Below are 22,013 nucleotides of genomic sequence, written 5' to 3' on the forward strand. Positions count from 1 at the left end.
GAGATTTGGGGGGGGGAGGAGAAGGAGATTGGGGGGGGAGGAGAAGGAGATTGGGGGGGGGGAGGAGAAGGAGATTGGGGGGGGGGAGGAGATTGGGGGGGGGTGGAGAAGGAGATTGGGGGGGGGGTGGAGAAGGAGATTGGGGGGGGGGTGAGAAGGAGATTGGGGGGGGGGGGTGGAGAAGGAGATTGGGGGGGGGGGGGAGGAGAAGGAGATTGGGGGGGGAGGAGAAGGAGATTGGGGGGGGGGCGGGAAGCAGATTGGGGGGGGCGGGGGGGGGAAAAGGAGAAGGGGTGGTGGTGGGAGGGAGGTCGGTTCGGTTCGGGTCAGGGGGAGGGAGGGAGAGGGAGGTCAGGTCGGATCCAGTCCGGAGGCTGGGGGGGGGGGGCGGGGAGCGGGTGTCGGGTCCGGTCTGGGGGCGGGGGATGTCGGGTCCAGTCCGGGGGCGGGGGGAACGGGTGTCGAGTCCGGTCCGGGAGCGGGGGTGAGGGAGCGGGTGTCGGGTCCGGTCCGGAGGCGGGAAGCGGGAGTCGAGTCGAGTCGGGTCGGGAGGAAGGAGGAGCCTTATTGACGCAGCCCCAGTGAGGCCATTCGGCCAGGGCTAGGGGCTGTGTGCTTCGGGCCCCTCCCACACAGTTTCGGGCGCCTGGAGCTACTGCACTTGTGTGCCCACTGTAGCGCGCATGTGCAGAGGTCCCGGCACTGTTTTCGGCGCAGGGACCTGGCTCCGCCCCCTACAGCTCCTGCTGCGCTGCGCCGAGGGCCAGAGGACCTGCAGGGAGGTGGAGAATACGGAAGGTTTTTTTAGGCGCACTTTGTGGCGCGAAAAACGGGCGTCCAGGTCGGGACTGCGCCGTTCCAGGCGCGGCTCGAAACTTGGGCCCTCTATTCCTATTTGAATCAAAGACTGTTTTTTGTTTTGGAATTCAATGATGTGCAATAAATGTTGGAAGGAATGCTTCAGTTTGCTTTCATACTTATGAAATCATAACACTGTAGTTATGTTGATATCACAGCTAACTTCATTTCCAGCACTAATACAGTGTTCAAACTGAGCAAGATGTAAAATGTATAATAAAACATTTTTTTGTTCGAATCACTTGAAGAAATGTCTGAAAACACACATCTAAATGCTCTCTTTGGCAACTTGTTAAAATCTAGTGCGAATAGTTTTAAAATTCACAACTTAACAAATGTTGCCCATTGTGGAAATATCAGAAAGGATTAAGAAGTTAGTTCAGACCTGGGGTCTAAAAAATTAATAAACTTTCTTGCACAAAAAGCAAGCAGGCATTAACCTCAGAGTGAATGAGATAAGGGATGAGGTAAGGTTATAAAATAACAGGGAAAGATACAGGAAAATAAAGCCAAATTCAAAGGTGTCGCCCTGGGTAAAAAGTGTAAATACTGAATGCCAATTAACAAAGTTCCGGCAATTGCTAATGACCGAACAAAAGGTCAGGTATAAGGATAACAGACTGAAGGCCAACGGACGGGAAACATAGAAAATAGGTGCAGGAGTAGGCCATTCGGCCCTTCGAGCCTGCACCACCATTCAATATGATCATGGCTGATCATCACCTCAGTACCCCTTTCCTGCTTTCTCTCCATACCCCTTGATGCCTTTAGCCGCAAGGGCCATAACTAACTCCCTCTTTAATATATCCAACAAATTGGCATCAACGACTTTCTGCGGTAGAGAATTCCACAGGTTAACAACTCTCTGAGTGAAGAAGTTTCTCCTCATCTCGGTCCTAAATGGCTTACCCCTTATTCTTAGACCGTGTCCCCTGGTTCTGGACTTCCCCAACATCGGGAACATTCTTCTTGCATCTAACCTGTCCAGTCCCATCAGAATTTTATATGTTTCTATGAGATCCCCTCTCATCCTTCTAAACTCCAGTGAATACAGGCCCAGTCGATCCAGTCTCTCCTCATATGTCAGTCCTGCCATCCCGGGAATCAGTCTGGTGAACCTTCACTGCACTCCCTCAATAGCAAGAACGTCCTTCCTCAGATTAGGAGACCAAAACTGAATAGAATATTCCAGGTGAGGTCTCACTAAGGACCTGTACAACTGTAGTAAGACTTTCCTGCTCCTATACTCAAATCCCCTAGCTATGAAGGCCAACATGCCATTTGCCTTCTTCACCACCTGCTGTACCTGCATGGCAACTTTCAATGACTGATGTACCATGATACCCAGGTCTCGTTGCACCTCCTCTTTTCCTAATCTGCTGCCATTCAGATAATATTCTGCCTTCGTGTTTTTGCCACCAAAGTGGATAACCTCACATTTATCCACATTATACTACACCTGCCACGCGTTTGCCCACTCATCTAACCTGTCCAAGTCACCCTGCAGCCTCTTAGCATCCTCCTCGCAACTCACACCGCCACCCAGCTTAGTGTCATCTGCAAACTTAGAGATATTACACTCAATTCCATCATCTAAATCATTGATGTATATTGTAAATAGCTGGGGACCCAGCACTGAGTCCTGCGGCACCCCACTAGTCACTGCCTGCCATTCTGAAAAGGACCCGTTGTTCCCGACTCTCTGCCAACCAGTTCTCTATGCACGTCAATATATTATTCCCAATACCATGTGCTTTAATTTTGCACACCAATCTCTTGAACCTTTTGAAAGACCACATCTACTGGTTCTCCCCTGTCCACTTTACTAGTTACATCCTCAACAAATTCTAGAAGATTTGTCAACCTTGCTGACTTGGACCGATCCTGTCACTGCTTTCCAAATGCGCTGCTATTTCATCTTTAATCATTGATTCCAACATTTTCCCCACTACTGATGTCAGGCTAACCGGTCTATAATTCCCCGTTTTCTCTCTCACTCCTTTCTTAAAAAGTGGTGTTACATTAGCTACCCTCCAGTACATATGAACTGATCCAGAGTCGATAAACTGCTGGAAAATGATCACCAATGCACCCACTATTTCTAGGGCCACTTCTTTTAAGTACTCTGGGATGCAGATCCTGAGGATTTATCGGCCTTCAATCCCATCAATTTCCCTAACACAATTTCCTGATTAATAAGGATCTCTTTCAGTTCCTCGGTTCCCTAGTATTTCCAGGTGGTTATTTGTGTCTTCCTTCATGAAGACAGAACCAAAGTATTTGTTCAATTGGTCTGCCATTTCTTTGTTCCCCATTATAAATTCACCTGATTCTAACTGCAAGGGACCTACGTTTGTCTTCACTAATCTTTTTCTCTTCACATATCTATAGAAGCTTTTGCAGTCAGTTTTTAATGTTCCCAGCAAGCTTCCTCTCATATTCTATTTTCCTCCTCCTAATTAAACCCTTTGTCCTCCTCTGCTGAATTCTAAATTTCTCCCAGTCCTCAGGTTTGCTGCTTTTTCTGGCCAATTTATATGCCTCTTCCTTGGATTTAACACTATCCTTAATTTCCCTTGTTAGCCACGGCTGAGCCACCTTCCCACTTTTATTTTTACTCTAGATCGGGATGTACAATTGTTGAAGTTCATCCATGTGATCTTTAAATGCTTGCCATTGCCTATCCACCGTCAACCCTTAAGTATCATTCGCCAGTCTATTCTAGCCAATTCACATCTCATACAAGAGGGAGTTACCATAACAGGACCAGCTGTGGAAACAGCAAGGGGTGGTAAGAAACGACTTAATTGATCAAGATAAGGTTCACACACCGTAAGGGAAACTCCAACTTGGAAATAACTTTTGGAGGCAAGAGGCAAGTTGCGATAACAGCAGAATGTCTCTGTACTTCTTGTAAAAACAAGCAGGCAATTAATAGCAACATACATAGTTAACGGAGAGAAAAAAGGGTATAAATTTAGACAAGTTCGGACAGTCCGGAGCAAGAACCTAGGACCAACACTCGACAGAAACAGGGACCAGGGGAGCGACCCTTGAAGGAACCGTGTCAGGATTGATCACCCGGGGACGTATTGGGTAACTATGAAAGTATTTTGAGCAGAAAGGAACACCTTTTGGAACGCCTTTTCTGCAGAGTTAAAGAGAGTTGAGTTAAACAGAGTTAGTATTTTGAGCGGAAAGGAACACCCTTTGGAACGCCTTTCTGCAGAGTTAAATAAATAGAGTATGAGTAGTGAGTCTTGTACTTCTTCTGTATCGGGGAATTATAGAGTATAAGTAGTGAGTCTTGTACTTTTTCTGTATTAAACAAACATTAACGGTACTGTCATTGTCCAGTGTGTAATTTGATATTTAACTCAGGAACCGTCGTAGGTCACATGACTAGCGAAATTGCCGTTTGTGCAACACCCATCCTTTAACTTATCAATTACTGAAGCAAAAAAGGAACCGAAGTCCTCAAGTATTAGAATACAGTAACTTTTAGACTGGTTAGTAATAAAATATACAAAGACATGCAAATGACAAAGCCACATTTGCACTATCACTCAAACTTTGCTGATTAACAGTTATCACTTAATTATTAAACAATCATCACTGATTAACAATTAACCAGAAAATCAATTCCCGCATCGTTACCTCTGGTATTCCCCCAAGGATCTATCCCTTGGCCCCCTCCTATTTCTCATCTATATGCTGCCCCTTGGCAACATCATCTGAAAACAGAGAGTCAATTTCCACATGTAAGCCAACAACCCCTCCGTGGTCCCTAAATTGTTCGACTGCTTGTCCGACATCCAGTACTGGATGAGCAGAAATTTTCTCCTATTAAATATTGGGAAGACCAAAGCCATTGTCTTTGGTCCCTACTACAAACTGCATTCCCTAACCACCGACTCCATCCCTCTCCCTAGCATCAATCGGAGGCTGAACCACACTGTTCTCAACCTTGGCGTCATATTTGACCCTGAAATGAGATTCCGGCCATATATCCGCGGCATAACTAAAACCGCCTATTTCCACCTCCGTAACATTGCCCGCCTCAGCTCATCTGCTGCTGAAACCCTCATCCATGCCTTTGTTACCTCTAGACTTGACTACTTCAACGCACTCCTGGCTGGCCTCCCACATTCTACCCCACGTAAACTTGAGGTCATCCAAAACCCGTGCCTAACTTGCACCAAGTCTCGCTCACCCATCACCCTTGTGGTCACTGGCCTACATTGGCTTCCAGTTAAGCAATGCCTCGATTTCAAAATTCTCATCCTTGTTTACAAATCCCTCCATGGCCTCGCCTCTCCCTATCTCTGTAACTTCCTTCAGCCTCACAACCCAATCCACCCCCCACCCCCCACCCCCCCCCGAGATGTCTGCGCTCCTCAAGTTCTGCCCACTTGAGCATCCCTGATTATAACTGCTCAACTATTGGTGGCTGTGCTTTCAGCTGCCTGGCTCCTAAGCTCTGGAACATCCTCCCTAAACCTCTCCGCCTCTCTTGTCTCTTTTAAGATTCTCCTTAAAACCTACCTCTTTGACCAAGCTTTTGGTCATCTGCCGTAATTTCTTATGTGGCTCAGTGTCAAATTTATTTGTTTTGACTTATAACACTCCTGTGAAGTGCCTTGGAACATTTTACTACGTTAAAGGCGCTATATAAATACAAGTTGCTGTTGTTATTGCCATAGTTCAAAATAACTAAGTGCAGAGGTGAAACATAATGAATGTAAATTAAAGCTGGAATCACTGCTGGTGTAATTTTTATCTAGCAGTAAGAAACTCACTGTTTTAAGAGTTCAGTGCCAAATCTACAAATGTTGCACAAACTATAAGACATCCTGGGCCAATATCATCATCCCACAGCAGGTTTAAATGTATTTTGCATTCTGCCAAAAAAATATAAGCACAAAAATGTTGATCTGCCACCAGAAATTATTTAAGTTAACTGTATCTGTCATCACTGACAAATTTAGACTAACTGTGCATGTGGATAGTCTGTACTTGACTGTTTTCACCAGTAGCTAGAAATTTGAACCGTTGCTTGAAGTGACTTTTAGTACTAAGCTACGAGTACTTTTTTCCCCCTTAAGGCAGCGGCCCCAACCAAAACAAATTACACATCTAAGAGTCTTCACTACCATTTCTTCGGACCACTTAGAGGAAAACTGGATTTTAATTTTTTCCCCCCATCATTGTCAAGAATGTTATCAATCACATCAACTAAATCCACAGAAGAACACACCTGAGCCAAAGCAGAGCAATACTCTGCCAATAACATGCGTTAAACTAAATTGAAGAATCCTATTGCACTAGTAATAAATGGAAATATCTGTACAACAACCAACCACATGGGGATATGTGAGATCGCCTATTATCACTACTGATTTGTAGTTGTGTTGTGCTGTGTGCCAAATATCATTAAAAACTAGGTCTAAACAATTCAAGCTCATTTCACATGGGACTAGTACAGTTGGCAAAGAGAATTTCATTCCAGAAGTTTGGGCTGCAGTCAAAATCATATCCCAGGGCTGAAAGTAGGTCACTGATATACTTTGCCAGTTTCTTGAGATCGTAGCTTCAATCCAAAAAAGACCATATTGCTCTCCAAAACAATAGAACTGTAATCAGTGAAAATTCAAAGCTACAGATAGATCATTAGTAGAACAGAATGGCAAATGGAAGATGCAATGACTGTGAATAAAATAAAAAGGAATAACAGGCTAAGAAAGAGGTACTTCTAATGCATTATGCATCAAAGGCATCCAGGGTGCACAATGGTATGGGCATCTTTACACCTTTTTGCATTGACAGAACTCTAATGCAAACTTCACACCTCAACCCAACTTTCATAAGTCTCACAAAAGTGGAGGCGAGAGGCACAAAAAACAAGCACCTCCTTTATTGACAGAGGGGCAGTAAAAAGCAGAACTATGGGGCCATGGACCCGCAGTTCAGAACCACTCCTTTGGAGCCAATGAATTGGCCAGCCCTGGTTACACTTCTTTTCCCAACAGAGCCAGTACATCTCCAGCAAATTTTCTTTTCTGTCTGCAAAACGTCACCTCTGGAGTATACCAACCTTCCATTCTTAGCCCCCTCTTCTTCCTCATCTACGTGCTGTCCCTAGGCGATATTGTATGCAGACACAGGGTCGGGTTCCACGTGTATGCGGATAACATCAAGCTCTACTTCTCCCAGTGGACGACAGTGGGCACTGGGAAAGTCATCGCTAGAATCCTCAACTGTCTTCTCCCTGTGGCTGAAAAGCTCCTCCGAGTCACAATGTGGATTCCGCCCACTAAGGAAGGGCATGATCTTCATCGCGTGACAACTGCTAGAGAAATGCAGGGAACAGCACCAACCCTTGTACATGACCTTCTTTGACCTCACAAAGGCCTTTGACACAGTCAATCATGAGAGACTATGGAGCGTCCTCCTCAGTTTCGGCTGCCTCCAAAGGTTTGTCACCATCCTCCAACTGCTCCACGATGACATGCAAGCCGTGATCCTGATCAACGGATCCACCACAGACCCAATCACATCCGGACTGGGGTCATGCAGGGCTGCGTCATCGCGCCAACACTCTTCTCGATCTTCCTCGTTACAATTCTCCATCTCACTCTCAACAAGCTGGAGTGGAACTAAACTATAGAACCAATGGGAACCTGTTCAACCTTCGTTGCCTCCAGGCTAGATCCAAGGTCATCCCATCCTGCGTCATTGAACTACAGCACACGGATGACGCTTGCGTCTGCGCACAGAGGCCGAACTCCAAACCATCATCAACATCTTTACCGAGGCGTACAAAAGCATGGGCCTTACACTAAACATCCATAAGACAAAGGTTCTCCACCAACCCGACCCCGCCTCACAGCACTGCCCCCCGGTCATCAAAATCCATGCCGCGGCTTTGGACAACGTGGACCATTTTCCATACCTCGGGAGCCTACTATCAGCAAGGGCAGACATTGACCACGAGGTCCAACACTGCCTCCAGTGTGCCAGCGCAGCCTTCGGTCGCCTGAGGAAGAGAGTGTTTGAAGACCAGGACCTCAAATCTGGCACCAAGCTTATGATCTACAGGGTAGTAGTGATACCCGCCCTCCTATATGGCTCCGAGACACAGACCATATACAGTAGACACCTCAAATCGCTGGAGAAGTACCACCAGCGCTGTCTCCGCAAGATCCTGCAAATCCATTGGGAGGATAGACATACCAATGTCAGTGTTCTCGATCAGGCCAACATCCTCTGCATCGAAGCATTGACCACACTCAATCAGCTCCGTTGGGCGGGCCACATCGTCTGCATGTCCGACGCGAGACTCCCAAAGCAAGCGCGCTACTCGGAACTCCTACATGGCAAGCGAGCCCCAGGTGGGCAGAGGAAACATTTCAAGGACACCCTCAAAGCCTCCTTGATAAAGTGCCACCAGCACCTGGGAATCCCTGGCCCAAGACTGACCTAAGTGGAGGAAGAGCATCCGGGACGGCGCTGAGCACCTAGAGTCTCTTTGCCGAGAGCACGTAAAAACCAAACGCAGACAGCGGAAGGAGCATGCGGAAAACCAGACTATCCACCCACCCTTTCCTTCAACCACTGTCTGTCCCACCTGTGACAGACACTGTAATTCCTGTATTGGACTGTACAGTCACCTAAGAACTAACTTTTAGAGTGGAAGCAAGTCTTCCTCGATTTCGAGGGACTGCCTATGATGATGATTTCTCCACCAGTTATTATATATAGTAAAGACAAACTGGTGAAGTGATATTATCTGAATCATAACAGCACTTTTTAGGGCATTAATTGGTCTCTGTGAGACTTAGCTGTGCGCAAATTGGCTGCCGCATTTGCTGCATTACAACAGTGACCACACTTCATAGTTTTTGAAGCACAACCTGAGCTCAGTGATAGCACTCTCATCTCGGAATCAGGTCAAAACCCATTCCAAAAGCTCGAGCACATAATCTCGGCTGACGCTTCGATAGAGTACTGAGAAATTACTGCACTGTTGGAGGGACTGGCTGTCAGATGAGATGTTAAACCAAGAATCTGTCTTCCCTCTCAGGTGGACGTAAAAGATCTTGTATCACTATTTGAAGAGAAGGGGCATTCTACTAATGTCCTGGCCAATATTTATCCTCATTAATGCAACAAATTATCTAGGCATTAACCTCTGCTGTGCTTCCATATATTACAACAGTCCCTACACTTCATTGGTTGTGAAGGACTTCGGGGGGGGGGGGGGGGGGGGCTATGGTTATGAAAGATTTTTTTTTATAGTTATACAAGTTACTGGGTTGGAATCATTCTGTAATATTGGTTATGAACACATTTGTATAAATTCCTCTGCCCACTACTTCGAAGAAGGCATTAACCTATTCCAAATAGTTTGTTAAAACAATGGACAAATGAATTTTATACAAGCACATTAACATGTCTGTCACTAAAAGCACAGAGAGCAATTTCAGCCCATTACTATTGATTTGGGACTCCAGATCATAAGCTCACTAACATTTCTGGTAAACATTCCTTCAGTCAAACTAATTGGAGTACCCCTGCAATCAGTTGCTGCTCCAAATGACTCAATGGATAAATGCAGCTCTGGGCCAGAGGACATCAAGTTTGGTGTTATGTGCTAATTCAGCTGATCTGTGGCATGGCAGCAATAACATTATACCCCGGAGCATCTTAAATGGAAAGGGAAAATTCAGCTTCTGATTGCTAGTCAGTGACCTTGTTGAAAATGTATGCCTGATGCTGAGCAAGGGTGGAACTGGATTCAATTGTGATGTCCCCGACAGCCAAATCATAGAAATTTATGGCATAGAAGGAGGCCATTCGGTCCATCATGACTGTGCCAGCCGAAAAAGAACTATCCAACCTAATCCCACTTTGCAGCTCTTGGTCCGTAGCCTTGTAGGTTACAGCACTTTAAGTGCATATCCAAGTACTTTTAAAATGCAATGAGAGTTTCTGCCTCTACCACCGTTTCAGGCAATGAGTTCCAGACACCCAACACCCACTGGGTGAAAAAGGTTCTCAACTCCCCTCTAATCCTTCTACCAATGACTTTAAATCTATGCCCCTGGTTGTTGACCTCTCTGCTAGGGGAAATAGGTCCTTCCTATCTAGGCCCCTCAAATTTATGCATCTCAATCAAGTCTCCCCTCAGCCTCCTCTGTTCCAAAGAAAACAACCACATCCTATCCAATCTTTCCTCATAGCTAAAATTCCCCAGTCCTGGCAACATCCTTGTAAATTTCCTCTGTACCCTCTCCAGTGAAATTATATATTTCCTGTAATGTGGTGACCAGAACTGCATACAGTACTCTAGCTATGGCCTAACTACTGTTTTATACAGTTCAAGCACAAGCTCCATGCTCTTATATTCTATGCCTCAGCTAATAAACGAAAGTATCCCGAATGCCTTCTTGACCACCGTATCTAGCTGGCCTGCTACCTTCAGGGATCTGTGGACATGTACTCCAAGTCCCTCCTTTTCCTCTACACTAATCTACCATCCTACCATTTAATGTGTATTCCCTTTCCTTTTTAGCCCTCCCCAAATGCATTACCTCACACTTCTCCGGATTGAATTCCATTTGCCACTTTTCCACCAACTTGACCAGTCCATTGAATTCCTGCAGTCTACAGATTTCTTCTTCACTATCAACCAACGGGCAATTTTTGTATCATCTGCAAATTTCTTAATCATGTCCCCAACATTAAAGTCTAAATCATTGATTATATTCCACAAAAAGCAAGGGACCGAGTACTGAGCCCTGCAGAACCCCACTGGAAATAGCCCTCCAGTCATAAAAACCTTTGCTTTCTGCCGTTGAGAAATTTTGGATACAACTTGCCACTTTCCCTTGGATCCCATGGGCTTTTAACTTTTCTGACCAGTCTACCATGTCAGACTGATCAAAAGCCTTGCTAAAATCCATGTAGACTACTTCAAAAGCACCATCTCATCAACCCTCCTTATTACCTCCTCAAAAAATTGAATCACATTAGTCAAACTCGACCTTCCCTTAACAAATCCATATTGACTGTCCTTGACTAATCCATAGCTTTCGAAACGACGATTAATACTGTCCCTCAGAATTTTTTCCAATAATTTGCACACCATCGAGGTTAAGCTGATTGGCCTATAATTACTCTATCTATCCCTTTCTCCCTTCTTAAACAATGGTACCACGTTAGCAGTCCTCCAGCACCACACCTGAAGCCAGAGAGGATCTGAAAATGATGGTCAGAGCCACAGCTATTTCCTTCCTTGCTTCTCTTAACAGCCTGGGATACATTTCATCCGGGCCTGGCAATTTATCTACTTGGTCAAAGATGCTAAACCCCTTAATACTTGCTCTGTGATTAACTGCCTTGGATTACACATAAATAAAGACCACTTGAGCAAGTTACTGAAGGACTCCCAGTGCCCACAGAATGTCCTCCGCACAAGTAGCCATATTAAGGGAGAATACAGAAAAAAAAGAAAATGTTATGCATCCTTTTGTCCTTGAACTCCACATACTAAAGAAACTAGTAAATACACATTTAAGTCTCTAATAATAGTCTAATCTTGAATATCAATCTTGATGAAAACATACTGGCAGAGCTGGGATTTGAACCACTGTTTAGCAGACTATTATTGCTACAACTATTACTAATACTAAATTACCACTGTACACTTTGCACTCTCCATAACTTGAGCTCATTCAAAGCTCTGCTGCCTGTAGCCTTACTCACACCAAGTCCTGTTCATCCATCACCTCTGAGCTTGCTGACCTTTTATCTCGCAGGTTGGGGCGTGGAGGCCCTGACCTGCAAGAGACTATCAGAGGTAGGTCGGGGCCATAAAAGGAGCGACGGCCATGTAGCAGCATGGAGGCCCCGACCTGTGAGAGACCAATGGCAGATCAGGGCCATAAAAGGAGCAGCGTGGAGGCATGCAACTCCAGGGAGCAGCACAAGCTGGTGCAGGAGGGCAACAGCAGCGAAGAGTGACATCATCAAGGTCCAGGTCAGTGATTGGCACGTGAGCAGGTGCAGCAGGAGCGATGAGATCGTGGCGAAGGAACTGAGAGACTGTGGAGGGATATGATCGGGGCCCAGGGGAGGCCAGGGGCAACACGGACCAACCCACACTGCGATGTGTGTGCACACTAGGTCCGTGCAGCAGAGCAGGTCTCCAGTTGTCTTGGTTAATTAACCCTTGCCACTGGACCAAGACCTAGCTCTGTCAAGCCTGTCTGGTGGCTGGTGTGCAACAGCCACCACACGTTAAAAAAATCCACGCACAGGCATCTTCCACCCTTGAGGATGTAGTTTGGGTTCTTCTTTCGAAATACCTGTGAACTCATCCTTTTTTTTGGCGTGGAAGCAAGTCATTCTTGTTTCAAAGGACCAACTATGATGATGATGGCTTGCTGGCCTACACTGGCAACACCTCGATTTTAAAATTCTCATCCTTGTTTTCAAATACCTCCATGACCTCACCCCTCCTCATCTCTGTAACCTCTGGTCTCTTGCACATCTCCAATTTACTTCACTCCACTACTGCCAACTGTACCTTCAGCTGCCGAGGCCTGAAGCTTTGGAATTCCCTCCCTAAACCTCTCCACCTTTAAGATGCTCATTAAAACCTACCCATCACAATATCGGTGTCTCGTGTGAAATTTACTATGTTAATGGTGTTATATAAATGCAGGTTGTTGCTGTATGAACATATATACAAGCGCTCTACTCGGAACTCCTTCATGGCAAACAAACCAAAAATGGACAGAGGAAACGTTATAAGGACACCCTCAAAAACTCCCTGAAAGTGTAACATTCCCACGGACACCTGGGAGTCCTTGGCCAAAGACCGCCCTAAGTGGAGAAAGTGCATCCGGGAGGGCGCTGAGCACCTTGAGTCTCATCGCCGAGAGCATGCAGAAACCAGACGCAAGCAGCAGAAAATGTGCGCGGCAAACCTGTCCCACCCACCCTTTCCCTCAACGACTATCTGTCCCACCTGTGACAGGGATTGTGGTTCTTGTAGTGGACTGCAAAAAAAAAGGCACTTGTAAACTGTTTGTAGTGTCCCCCCTTTTAATAAGGGGACACTTGATTTAATGTTTATTTATTTTTCTACAAAAAGAGTTGTAGTGGACCGTTCAGCCACCTAAGGATTCATTTTGAGAGTGGAAGCAAGTCTTCCTCGATTCCGAGGGACTGCCTATGATGATGAAAAACATATCCATAGATAATTTCAAAAGTTTCCCTACTTGGGAGAATACACCAAAGGAAAAACAAAATAAAATTTACATGCAAATTATTCTTACTAGATTTTTGCAATTTCAATATATTTAAAATTAACTGCATTAAAACTAACTTTGAATATATTCCAATTCGCATTTAATATGAGATACGTACAGAATCGACAAAATAACTCGAGAGTCATACTAAAAACTTAAAATATAAGCATTATATCATCTGAACTTCTGAGGACACTTTTAGGGAGGAAAGTCATTACATAAGTACGCAAAATACCCATTTTGCCACAAGATTAAGTACAAAGTTATATTTTAGCACAGCCGAGTGCTAAGGTCACTGAATTACAGGCCAGTTCGTGACTGCGGACGACTGTTACTTTAGTGCGCGGCTTTTGCGGCCTCGTAGCGCGTTCCCACTTGGATCAGCGGCACAAAGCCTCCCCGCTCCGAGCGGGTTACACACCCGCGTGTACAACCAGCCCGGGCTCGCTCCCTCCCTCCGACAGGCTGGCAGGACGGGCATGGGGCGGCGAGCCGGGCCTGCTTTCACCTTCCCTCAACACCCAGTGGCAGCACAAACTTACGGTGTAAAGGAATCCGCAAATTTGCGGCGGGCTCCTGTGGGCCGGAGCGGCGGGCCGGGCTGAGTCCCCCCCGCCGACCCCGAACTGGCCCCCGGCCGCGGTTGCCAGGGGCAGCCGCTTTGTTCGGCGGCTCGCGGCTGACCTGGGCAAAGTTGCCCGGGCGGGCTCGCGGCACCCTCTTGCTGCACCGATGGAGAAACTTTTCTCCCTCCTGATGCAAAAAAAGGTGTGCTGGACCGGGTAAGCTCACTTAGTTTGGCCCGTGTTTGTTAGCAGTCAGAATAATCGACTTACCTATCTCCTGTACTGGCTCCCGGGAGTGTCTTTTGTTTTCCCTCTTTTGCCCTATGGTCCTTTTCTGTCCACCCGTTCTTCCTGCATGCACCTTATTTTCTTTTCTCCCCTGGATCAGTAATGTGTTTTTTCTTATACTTCGCTGTCAGTTAACAATTGCCACCTACAGAGCGATAGAGAGCTCAAACATGCAAGTAGCACTGTACAGTGGAGGGGAACTCGAAACCTAACATTAACCCTCCCTTCGTTGTAATTAAACTACAGATGGAAACGTATACGTGGAATCACTTTAAAACGTCAGTTTATCTCTGCTGAAATCACTCCAATCAAGTTTTGGATCACGCATCATATCTTTTTGTCCAACACGTATCGCAAGTGGTCAGCTTGGAGTGTGCTTGTCAGTTTCAAGTTGTAGCTCAACCTAGCATTTAAGATTGTTTGGTATTGCCCATCGAGAGTCATGTGCTTTAAAAGAAAGTTAATTTTACGTGGCATTGCTCCTGGTGAGAGAGCAGATATGTTTTGGGAGAGGGGTGCTGGTTTTTTAAGGATTCAGGAGAAGGTACAGGAGCAGTTAAGGGGTATGGGAAAGTGAGCAGTTGTGAGGGCATATTGAGTAATTTGGGAAAAATATTGACTAGGTGGGGAGGAATAAATGAAGATTTAGCAAGATCATGGGAGCGTGGGAGTGGATGGGTGAGTAATCTCTTAGGCAGTCGGAGGAACGGGAGGATGAGATGTCTGGGTTGCTGCGCGCTTCTTCTGCTGTCGACGCTTGGCTTCAGCTTGCTCTCGGCGAAGAGACTTGAGGTGTTTAGCACTTTCCCAGATGCTTTTTGTCCACTTTGGGCGGTCTTGGGCCAGGGATTCTCAGGTATCGATGGGGATGTTGCGCTTTTTCAAGCAGGCTTTGAGGGTGTCCTTGAAGCGTTTCCTCTGCCTGGGGCTCGCTTGCCGTGTCGGAGCTCTGAGTGGAGCGCTTATTTTGAGAGTCTTGTGTCAGGCATGCGGACGACGTGGCCTCTCCAGCGGAGTTGATCGAGTGTGGTCAATGCTTCGATGTTGGCCTGAGCGAGAACACTGACGTTGGTGCGCCTATCTTGCCAATGGATTTGCAGGATCTTGCGGAGGCAACATTGGTGGCACTTCTCCAGTGTTTTGAGGTGCCTGCTGTACATAGTCCATGTCTCTGAGCTATACATGAGGGTGGGTATCACTACAGCTTTGTAGATCATGAGTTTAGTGCCGGGTTTGAGGTCCTGGTCTTCAAACACTCTTCTTCAGGTGACCGAAGGCTGCACTGGCAGTGTTGGATCTCATTGTCAATGTCTGCCCTTGTTGACACAATGCGATGACAAAGCCTTGCTTGACCCCAGTCCAAACGTGGAATGGGTCTGTGGTGGATCCGTTGGTCAGGTTCACAGCTTGCATGTCGTCGTGAAGCAAGCAGAGCATGGTGACAAACATTTGCGGGTGGCCGAATCTGAGGAGGACACTCCATAATCCCTCACGGGTGACAGTGTCGAAGACCTTTGTGAGGTCAAAGAAGGCCATGTACAAGGGTTGGTGCTGTTCCCTGCATTTCTCTTGTATCTGCCGTGCAGTGAAGATCATCTCTATTGTGCCCCTTAGTGGGCGAAATCCGCATTGCGACTCTGGGAGGAGCTCTTCAGCCATAGGGAGAAGACAATTGAGGAGGATTCTTGTGATTACTTCCCCAGTGGTCGACAGCACTCTAGTTACCGCAGTCGGACTTGTCACCTTTCTTGAAAATGGTCACGATTACATCGTATCCGAGATCTCATGGCATGATCTCCTCCTTCCGGATAAGAGAGATGAGGTCATGGATCCGTGCTAGTAGTGCTTCTCTGCCATGTTTTAGTGCTTCGGCGGGGAGTCCATCTGCTCCTGATGCCTTGTTGTTCTTCGGTTGTCGGATGGCCTTTTCAACCGTGTGCTGGGCTGGGGTTGTGTTGAGATGGTGGCGAGTGGCATGCAGTGGGTTGGAGTCGAGGACACTCACGTCAAAGACAGAGTCTCGGTTAAGGGGTTCCTCGAAATACTCTTTCCAGCAGGCTGCCTCTCTGTCCTTGATGAGCACCTCTCCGTTCTTGGCCAGCAATGGGGTAGGGCCTTGGGTGCTTGTGCCATAGGTTGCCTTGACTGCGCTAAAGAATCCTCGCATGTCGTGGTTGTTGGCTAGTTGCTGGATTTTTTGAGCTTTCTCCACCCACCATCTGTTCTTTAGGTCGCGGGTTTTCTGTTGGACCTCGGCCTTCAGGCATCTGTAGAGCTGCTTTCATGCCCTCGAGTTGTGTTGCTGCTTCCAGTCCAAGAATGTCTTGGGTGAGTAATGAAGAGACAGCGACTAGTTGAGGGGGTAAGAAAGTATTTGGCTGGATTGTAGTATTAGAGCTGGGGGCATGGAGTGGTGAGTGGCTGGTGCGAATGAATGGTTTGGGACAATGAGTAATTGGGGAAAAGTAGTGAATAGCTAAAGGAGTGAATGAGCAGGCTGGAGGGTGAGGAACGCATAATTTAGGAACACAGCATTGTGTTCACATACCATACTTGGATGCATAGCTGTGTAATTAAAATGTTGATACTTTCAAACCGTCAACAAAATGCAGGTGATGGTAATCAAAGACTTTGGGCTCAATTTTGCCCAAGCCCGTTTCCTGGCGTATTGCCAGAGTTACACCCATTTTTCTAGGCCAGAAATGCGCTGGAAATAATTTGCCAAAAGTTTCCCCGATCTATAATTCTAATTTGGCGGCGCGCAGCGTGTCCGGTCGCCTTGGGGGTTGGAGCCTGCTGTCTGTGCCGAAAAATGATGCCGTACCTTCTGCACATGCGGGGGGAAAAAAATTAAGTTTCTGCCGTCGTTGCAATGGACGCGCATGCCCAGTACAGCTCCGAGTTGACAATCGGCCATTTTTAAAGAGCCAGTTGTATGTGTTACAAGTGCTACATGAGAGCATTGGAAAAATCGCAGCTGCAGCAGTACAAGATGCAATGCGGTGCAAGGACCAAGAATTTCTTACAGGAAGAAGTGGAGGCACTAGTTACTGTGATTGAGAACAGATGGCAGGAGCTTGACACTAGCAGAGGTCACATAAAAGTTCCACCCAAAGAAATGAAGAAACGCTGGAACCAAGTTGCAGAAGATTACTGCGCAGTGGTGAACACCATGAGATCTGGAGGCCAGTGTAAAAAGTGGCAGGACCTTAGTCAAGTAGTTAGTGTAAGTAATACTTTCATTTGTTCAATGCAATTGCAATTATAAATGTGACCAGCTGTATATGTCCCACCCAGCAGAAAGACACCCTCTCTAAAAAGTTGTGTTTTCATCTTTGCAGAGGCAAGTGGCATACAACAAACGAGAAAGAACTGGAACAGGAGGAGGCCCGGCAAATCTGCACCCATTGGAAGAGATGGTCGCTGCTTTGATGGATCCTGCCAGGAGAAAATCAATCACAACTGCACAAGCTGGGCCCACACCCGAGGGAGAGGATAAGTCCTGCAAATTCCACAATCTGGCTTTGCTAAATGTTAAGTACTGCGCGGGCTAGCTGTGCTTCGGTTCCTGGTGATGTCTCCATCAGCTACGCTTCGGTTGATGCAATGTGCTATCATTCATCGTGGTCCTTCAAATCAGCGTGCTGCCTGGCCTGCGTTGTGTGAGCCTACTCATGCCACCAACCCTGCCCCCTCCTCTGCTGCTAACCATTTGACTGTTCTGTTATATTTTGCAGAACTTGAGGCCAACCTTGACGATGTAGAAGCAAATTCAGATGAAGACCAGCCTGAACAGGATAACTTCTTCGAATCCAACCCTTCAGACCAAGAACATGGGGGGAGGCGATGGAGTTGGATGAAACCCCCACTGTTTTACTGGTTTTGGAGGAGGTGCCGCTCATTGCGGTGATAGCCCTTTCTGTGACTGATGGTTTGAGTGCTGGTGGAACATTCCATAGTTTCCCACCTTCCGAGGTTGCGGGTCCCTGTGGTGGGGTGCAGCGAGGTACACCCAGGGCCCCACCTTCTGAGGTTGCAGGTCCCAATGGTGGGGTGCAGCGAGGAACACCCAGGGCCCCACCTTCCCAGGCTACAGGTCCCAGTGGTGGGGTGCAGTGAGGTACACCCAAGGCCCCACCATCCCAGGCTGCAGGTCCCAATGGTGGGGTGTGAGCCACACCCAAGGGGAGGAGGGGAAGGAGAGCTCAACCGCGCTCTCCTGAGGTGCATGATCTAACGGATGTGGTTCAGGTGATGTCAATGCTCTCCGCACTCAATGACCTTACCCGATCACTCCTGAATGCCATCAGTGGTGTGAGTGATGAGGTAGCAGGACTGTCTGCAGAAGTAACAGCAATGACACGAGAAATGGGAACGATGTCCAGGACCATCAGTGAGAGAATAGTGACCATGAGGGAGGGAATGTCAGAGGTAGCTCATGCGCTGTCAGTGACCATCAGGAAAAAAATGTCAGGGATAGTGCAAACCATGTCACTGACCATGAGAGAGGGAATGTTGCAGGTAGTTCAGACAGTTTTGCTCAACATGAGGGAGAGAATGTTGCAGGTTGTTGAGACATTGTCGGAGCGCATGAGGGATGGCATGTTGGAGTTAGCTGCTGCAATAAGAGAACATGCCCAGACCCCGCGCCCATTGACAGAATCAACTGCCACTCCCATTCCAATCCCCACACCAGCCTCTGAAGAGCCCAAAGCTGGGCCCTCCAACTTGCCGCCTGCCGCGCCTCCCTCTCACATAGGTGTGCAGTACCCGAGATCTTAAAAAGAATAAGCTTGATACCAAGCCCAGAAACACTGTGCCACCTCCTGCGGGTAGAGTAGTGGAATGTCCAAGACCAAGCACAGTGGGCAGTCTTAAAATAAGATGGAGGAGAGATGGGCAGATGCAGCCTTTCTTTGCTGCTGATGTTATTATTATTGTTGTTACTGTTGTAACTGTTCTCAAATTAAAAGTTTTTTGTAAGTTATGTAAATTTACAAGTTTAAAAGTTTGTAAATGATAAAGTTTTTAAGTGCTCTTAAAGAGTGATCTTCAAGTAAAGTTTGATACAAGAATAATTTTATTAAAGTTAAGTACAAAAGGACCGTTTGTTAAACTTTTGAATAAAATATATTTTACATTAAAACTGAATCATTTCCATTCTTAACACAACTTTTGGAACTCAAGAAGAATCACAAGAATCACCCAAGGTTTTGTGACTTCTCCTCTCGCCCCCCCGCATCCCGCACCCCCACCACTCATTGCAGTCTTCAGAAACCTTCCGATCGGCACCTCGCTCTCTCTCTCTTCTTCTCCCCCTCCGCCCCCCCCCCCCCCCGCCCACCACCACCTGCCGATCTTGTTTACCAGCCGAGCTCTGAGCCCCTGTGTACGGACGTGGGGCCGATTCTGCTGGTTAAAGCTATGACCCTCCAGCCCTGCTTCAAGACGTTCAGTGATGGTGTGTGAATGAGTTTAAAAAAAAGAGTAAACTTCTGAAATCCCGAAAAATGATGCCGTACCTTCTGCACATGCGGGGGAAAAAAAATTAAGTTTCTGCCGTCGTTGCAATGGACGCGCATGCCCAGTACAGCTCCGAGTTGACAATCGGCCATTTTTAAAGAGCCAGTTGTATGTGTTACAAGTGCTACATGAGAGCATTGGAAAAATCGCAGCTGCAGCAGTACAAGATGCAATGCGGTGCAAGGACCAAGAATTTCTTACAGGAAGAAGTGGAGGCACTAGTTACTGTGATTGAGAACAGATGGCAGGAGCTTGACACTAGCAGAGGTCACATAAAAGTTCCACCCAAAGAAATGAAGAAACGCTGGAACCAAGTTGCAGAAGATTACTGCGCAGTGGTGAACACCATGAGATCTGGAGGCCAGTGTAAAAAGTGGCAGGACCTTAGTCAAGTAGTTAGTGTAAGTAATACTTTCATTTGTTCAATGCAATTGCAATTATAAATGTGACCAGCTGTATATGTCCCACCCAGCAGAAAGACACCCTCTCTAAAAAGTTGTGTTTTCATCTTTGCAGAGGCAAGTGGCATACAACAAACGAGAAAGAACTGGAACAGGAGGCCCGGCAAATCTGCACCCATTGGAAGAGATGGTCGCTGCTTTGATGGATCCTGCCAGGAGAAAATCAATCACAACTGCACAAGCTGGGCCCACACCCGAGGGAGAGGATAAGTCCTGCAAATTCCACAATCTGGCTTTGCTAAATGTTAAGTACTGCGCGGGCTAGCTGTGCTTCGGTTCCTGGTGATGTCTCCATCAGCTACGCTTCGGTTGATGCAATGTGCTATCATTCATCGTGGTCCTTCAAATCAGCGTGCTGCCTGGCCTGCATTGTGTGAGCCTACTCATGCCACCAACCCTGCCCCCTCCTCTGCTGCTAACCATTTGACTGTTCTGTTATATTTTGCAGAACTTGAGGCCAACCTTGACGATGTAGAAGCAAATTCAGATGAAGACCAGCCTGAACAGGATAACATCTTCGAATCCAACCCTTCAGACCAAGAACATGGGGGGAGGCGATGGAGTTGGATGAAACCCCCACTGTTTTACTGGTTTTGGAGGAGGTGCCGCTCATTGCGGTGATAGCCCTTTCTGTGACTGATGGTTTGAGTGCTGGTGGAACATTCCATAGTTTCCCACCTTCCGAGGTTGCGGGTCCCTGTGGTGGGGTGCAGCGAGGTACACCCAGGGCCCCACCTTCTGAGGTTGCAGGTCCCAATGGTGGGGTGCAGCGAGGAACACCCAGGGCCCCACCTTCCCAGGCTACAGGTCCCAGTGGTGGGGTGCAGTGAGGTACACCCAAGGCCCCACCATCCCAGGCTGCAGGTCCCAATGGTGGGGTGTGAGCCACACCCAAGGGGAGGAGGGGAAGGAGAGCTCAACCGCGCTCTCCTGAGGTGCATGATCTAACGGATGTGGTTCAGGTGATGTCAATGCTCTCCGCACTCAATGACCTTACCCGATCACTCCTGGATGCCATCAGTGGTGTGAGTGATGAGGTAGCAGGACTGTCTGCAGAAGTAACAGCAATGACACGAGAAATGGGAACGATGTCCAGGACCATCAGTGAGAGAATAGTGACCATGAGGGAGGGAATGTCAGAGGTAGCTCATGCGCTGTCAGTGATCATCAGGAAAAAAATGTCAGGGATAGTGCAAACCATGTCACTGACCATGAGAGAGGGAATGTTGCAGGTAGTTCAGACAGTTTTGCTCAACATGAGGGAGAGAATGTTGCAGGTTGTTGAGACATTGTCGGAGCGCATGAGGGATGGCATGTTGGAGTTAGCTGCTGCAATAAGAGAACATGCCCAGACCCCGCGCCCATTGACAGAATCAACTGCCACTCCCATTCCAATCCCCACACCAGCCTCTGAAGAGCCCAAAGCTGGGCCCTCCAACTTGCCGCCTGCCGCGCCTCCCTCTCACATAGGTGTGCAGTACCCGAGATCTTAAAAAGAATAAGCTTGATACCAAGCCCAGAAACACTGTGCCACCTCCTGCGGGTAGGAGTAGTGGAATGTCCAAGACCAAGCACAGTGGGCAGTCTTAAAATAAGATGGAGGAGAGATGGGCAGATGCAGCCTTTCTTTGCTGCTGATGTTATTATTATTGTTGTTACTGTTGTAACTGTTCTCAAATTAAAAGTTTTTTGTAAGTTATGTAAATTTACAAGTTTAAAAGTTTGTAAATGATAAAGTTTTTAAGTGCTCTTAAAGAGTGATCTTCAAGTAAAGTTTGATACAAGAATAATTTTATTAAAGTTAAGTACAAAAGGACCGTTTGTTAAACTTTTGAATAAAATATATTTTACATTAAAACTGAATCATTTCCATTCTTAACACAACTTTTGGAACTCAAGAAGAATCACAAGAATCACCCAAGGTTTTGTGACTTCTCCTCTCGCCCCCCCACATCCCGCACCCCCACCACTCATTGCAGTCTTCAGAAACCTTCCGATCG

General features: G+C 47.0%; 1 protein-coding gene across 2 annotated transcripts in view; it reads right to left on the reverse strand.

The window, feature by feature from the left end:
* Positions 1-14,259, reverse strand: part of zc3h7a (zinc finger CCCH-type containing 7A) — a 99,772-nt gene extending 85,513 nt beyond the window's left edge. Inside the window, exon 1 of one of the 2 annotated variants that reach the window (XM_070901061.1) lies at positions 14,012-14,259. The gene's annotated coding sequence lies outside the window, so the exon portion shown is untranslated. Of the gene's footprint in view, positions 1-13,717; positions 13,782-14,011 lie in introns of those variants that run through there. The other variant, XM_070901062.1, reaches the window with a different exon arrangement.
* Positions 14,260-22,013: the final 7,754 nt, after the last annotated feature.

This window comes from Pristiophorus japonicus, chromosome 15, assembly GCF_044704955.1.
Source record: "Pristiophorus japonicus isolate sPriJap1 chromosome 15, sPriJap1.hap1, whole genome shotgun sequence".
In the NCBI taxonomy this organism is placed as follows: Eukaryota; Metazoa; Chordata; class Chondrichthyes; family Pristiophoridae; genus Pristiophorus; species Pristiophorus japonicus.